Source organism: Lactuca virosa, chromosome 2 (assembly GCF_052849685.1).
Source record: "Lactuca virosa cultivar CGN04683 chromosome 2, Lactuca_virosa_CGN04683_v6, whole genome shotgun sequence".
Taxonomy (NCBI): domain Eukaryota; kingdom Viridiplantae; phylum Streptophyta; class Magnoliopsida; order Asterales; family Asteraceae; genus Lactuca; species Lactuca virosa.
The window spans coordinates 149,415,792-149,420,900 of NC_136427.1; the positions used below are offsets into that span (position 1 = coordinate 149,415,792).

At 32.1% G+C, this 5,109-nt stretch overlaps 1 long non-coding RNA gene across 1 annotated transcript; it reads left to right on the plus strand.

Moving 5' to 3' along the window:
- Positions 1 to 225: 225 nt before the first annotated feature.
- Positions 226 to 2,562, plus strand: LOC145156551 (uncharacterized). Its single transcript, XR_013736788.1, has 3 exons — positions 226 to 533; positions 719 to 811; positions 2,198 to 2,562. It is a non-coding gene; the product is annotated as an uncharacterized LOC145156551 (long non-coding RNA).
- Positions 2,563 to 5,109: the final 2,547 nt, after the last annotated feature.

The window sequence follows — 5,109 nt, forward strand, 5'->3', positions numbered from 1 at the left end:
GTGTTTGACTTACATTTTATGACTTTTAAGTGATAAAAGTTAAAAGTCACAAAAAGATAGAAATTCCTATGTTTTCTCCGGTCAACTTTTCCTTCTTGAGTAAAAGTTTATTTTAAAAGATCTTTTCAATTTTCCAAACAACTTTTAGTAATTTTTAACTTTTTGAAAAAGTTAAAAAAATAAAAAAGATGATGAAAAAGGAATATCAAACAACCCTCCGAGTCTCCTCCAATTTCTACTCTACCAAAGTTCTGTCTTGCTGGAACCCTCACCGGTCTACCTCGACCTTGTCATCGATTGAGGAAGACATCCATCGTACCGCTCCGCTATATGGTAAATGGACCACAAACCCTTATCACTCCCACCGCCTTCTGCCACCATCGCGACTGCGTCGATTCTGCCTGATGACGTCCAATAGAGATAAGGCATTTAGGGTTCAATTTTCGGATCAGAGATACCTTAAATTCGGCCACCAATGCTGATGGTAGAAGAGGCCGGTGAACCAGCAGTACCACTTCGAATCGACTATACAGGTAAACTCTCTCTCTCTCTCTCATACCCCCACCAACTTTGGTCATTATTTCTTCCTTCACTTTTTTTTCATTTGCTTTTGTATATCAGAAGATACATGAAAGTTGGGTTTAATTTTGGCCTTAAAGAGAGCTACTGTTAATTTGCGTATGATTTTGATTCTATTTTTTTTTGTTTGGATTTATAGATTTTGTGGAGTATTATGTAGAAGGAAGCAGGTATTACAGCAAGATCAAACCAATAACCATAATCAAGAATACAGGTTTTGAAGATGCTTAGGGTACGTTTTTTCGTTTCATTTCTAGTTTCTTTATGTTTATTTTTTTAATTGTTCTTGATGACAAGGGATTTAGTCACATGAGATAAAGACAATTCATAAGAGATGAAGATGATTAAGAGCCAACATTTTTGTCATTTTCTGTTTTTTTTAGTTACTAGGTTAATTGTGGTGTTCTGATATAAAGCTATTGCTGATGAACAATAATATTAATGATTTTTTGCTATAGAGCTTATGGATTTTTTTTTCCTTTTGATCCAAAATGTAACAAGAACAAGATCATGATTAAATGTGCATTTTTGAAATAATTCACATTTAAAGGAAGATGGGTTAGTAGTACCTAGAAACAAATTAAACATATATTCTTGAAATTATTTACACTCTATTTTTTATTAAGAACAAAATTACTTAAGATATGTTTTTATCTGCTTCAATATAGCTTAAGAACTGTATAAAACTTAATTATAACTTGCACTCTATTTTTTTTAGATATTTGTTTTAGGTTTTTCTGTTAGATCATCAATTTTAAGTTGCAACTTTTTACCAAATCTTTTTTCATTAATAAATCTAATTTTTACCCAAATTTAATTTTTTTCAAATGTTTCCCACCAATTAACGTATAATTGAATAAAAAAAAAACTTTTTTTAAAAAAAAATTATAATTTTCAATTACAATGTATCTACTATAAATTACACTACACCCCGAACATTTCAAACACACACAAAATATCATTACCTCTCTTACGAACACTCTCAACATTTCACCAACACAAAAATGTCTTCATCTCAAATATAGAATCTCTTATATCATTCATACCTTTTAGTAAGCAACACACTTTCACATTTAACTAATTCTTGTAGTTATGAGACCATTATATTATTTTTTTAATTAATCTATTTTTTTATCGAGGAAAAATAAAGAGAAACATAACCTACTTTCACATTTTTTATCGATGTAGTTAGCCATTGAATTATTATTATGTATGGATTTAGCCACCCAACTATATTTTATTTTATTTTGGACCTACTCCCATATTCTGTTATTCAATCCTCTTCTTCGATTCTGTTTGGAATTTGTCAAATTGTATATTTCATTCTTCCCCTTCACATATCTTAACACAGACACGTGATCTTCAAGATGTCTTAGAATTTGTAATGTTTTTCACCTTTAATAACCCCTTATTAATTAGTGGTGTAAACATCTGGTCATTAAATGTTTTCATTTTTATATAGGCCAGCAAAAAGATAACAGATGCTAAACTTGCAAAAGTTTCAAGCACTTTTAAAAGAATTGCATTAGTAGTTGCTTACAAAAGTTCAATTACCAAGTTTAGCTTTATGGTGTGGATGACTGAACAAATCATCTAACTTTTTGCAAATGATCTGCAGTAATGAAGCCAGTGAAGTGGATGCCAGCTTAGCCAGAAGTCCAGAACAACATGCCCTTCTTCTCCAATCTAGAAGGCAAGTTTTCTGCTTTCACCCATTATTAATATATTATTATATACTTGTGGTCTGATCTTGATTATTGGTAATTGAAGATTCTGTATTTTGTTTGTATATGTTGAATTTATTATTTCTTGTGAGTTCTTTGCAGGGGTTCTTTCTGCTAAAATTGAATTTCTTTTTTTTTGTTGTGGGGTATTAATTTGTTTTATGGTATTTGGTTAATGTATAAATCCTTGCAGCCTTTTTGGTACATGGGAAATGTTGTATTTTTTGTTTCTGGAAAATAAATTATGTAGTTTGTAATGTGTTGAAAGTTGCATAGGAATGCTTTGGCTCAAAAGAAGATTTGTTTATGAGCACACATATAGACATATTTCAGGCATTAGTAGGCTTTTGTAAAAAAAAAATTTGAACTTTTTCTTAACAATTTGTTGATTAACTATCTTATAAACTACTAAACCAAATCTAAAAAAAAAAAAAACAATCCTTGTAATATACACGTTCAGTTATCGTGTTTTATAATGAATAATATTATGAAATATTATATGAATTTGAGTATTAAGTTCTAATAGATAGTTTTTACTAGAATTGAAGTAAAATTATGTTTAGAATCATTCGAAATGTATTGGAAGTCTTATGAGATTCCAATCAAGTGTCAGTTATTGAAATTAACAAAAATAAGAAGTTGGAAATAAGTGAAAATAATGTTAATGAAAGTTGTAAAGAATCTCGTTACAAACAATTAGGCGAAAACCTCATCGAAATCCGAGTTATAACGAGGAAGTTATGGCTTATTGAAGTTTCGCGACAGAACCGGCACGACGTCGTATGACGTAAAAAGTGAGTTTTCGATAAACTATTTTTTAGCCCTTATGATCTAAATGAAAGTCGTAGTATTCGTTAAACCGAGAACTTTTATAAAAAGAACGTCAAAATCTGACTTCGTATGAAGAAGTAATGATTTTTACAAAATTCAGTATAGCAGTAGACAGTTAAAAACTCGAAATAAAGATCGAGTGATTTTTTAGCCGAGACAACCTAAATGAGAATCGAAGGTCTCATCAATAGGAGTACAACAGTAAAAAGACAGACAAAAACGGACGTCGGATGAAGAACTTATGAATTTTTAACGGACTTTTCCTGTCTCGGCCCGTTAAATATATAATATTAAAAATAAAGTCAAAATTAACCGATGGAGTCTAAACGAAAGTTGTAGAGCATAATTTCACCTACGCGTGGATATAAAGAACGTCAAAAACGGAGCTCGTATGCGAAACATATGGATTTTTGAAGTTCGCAGCACAAACTTCGAGACCTGACTGCGTTCACGACGTGAACTACCTAAATGACACCATTTGAGCCTAGAAGACACACGGCAAGCCTAGGGGGTGACCAGGATCGAAGTCACGACGTGAACATACATGGTTCACGTCGTGAACCTCAAAATTTCACCCTATAAATAGAAAACGAAGCCTTCGGGATTTGTTTGCTAATTCTGATATCTCTCACTCTCTAAACCTTCTTTAGCCCGCTTTTAACCCCCCTGAAGCCCCGGTATCCTCCCCGACACCCGAAGCAAGTCCCGACGCTCCGAAGTTCCTGAGAAAATCATATTTTCTAGACAAAACTCTGTCCGATTAAGGCCGGTTTTTAACTAAAAATCCCCAGTTTCGTCACAGAAAGTCATATTTAGAGTCGAAGTGCTGCCCAAATTAATCCCCGGTTATTTCATAGTGAGTTCAATACATAGGAACAATTGTATGTTATGTGTTATATGTGTTATGTGCTTTTTCGTATTATTATCTTGTGTTGTTATTCCATGCTATATTGGTAGCAAAGTTATACCTTTGACCATGTGATCAGTGAAAGGACTTAGATTCACGGTGGTACTGATATGTAGCCTCTGGCCATGTAGAGCATGTCTCATAAGAGAATGACTTCTATTCTATGGCATTGGCAGAAAGTCAGATAGGGCTGAAAGCCTGCAATCTACAAAAATGTTTAATCAGAAATTGTATGTCTTCTGTGCCATTTGGGCCGAAGCGTTATTGATGTATATCAAGTATTGAAATTGTTATGTCTCATTTATTGTATATCATTGAATCAAATCATCGATTGATATGGAAAGCTTGTCGCATGATTTACATATGCCTTTGTTGTTCCTTGTTTCTCTTTGCTTCTGCCATATTGAAGTATATATATGGCATAACGTTATATTGTATCTATTATTGAACTCATTAAGCGTCACCGCTTATCCCTCTCAGTGTTTAACCATTGCAGGTAATAAGGAACCAGTATAGACATATATTGTTAGAAGATTTTAAATAATTTTAAAACTATTACTTTTGTATTTAGTACTCATGTATGTATAAAACTATAGTATCCTGGGTAGTTATGTAATATATAACACTTTGTAATAGTCGGTTTTTATCCAGTCATTTGTAATCAAACTATCAATGTAAAATATTTTTTATAAATATGCATGTAGCATGTTTTGGAGTAATATAATGTAGTTTTATGTTTCATATGAAAGTGTGGGTCTTTCAAATTAATGGTATCAGAGCAGTGGTTTAAGTGAACTAAATACCACGGATTGGTATTTAGACTTAAACCGTTGGAAGTTCAATATGTGAACGGATTCATTGTAAGTATATGGATACAAACCATAGGAATGATTTAAGTGGGGTATTGGGTAGTGATTAACCCTAGTATTCTAAAATATTAAGTTACTTCAAAAATTTCAGAGAATTAGTTTAAGTGAACTAGGAATTTTGAGAATTTCTAGACTTAAACATGGATTGCTAAGGGATGATGATACGACGTGTATCTAGTATATTTTAGGTTGAATACCT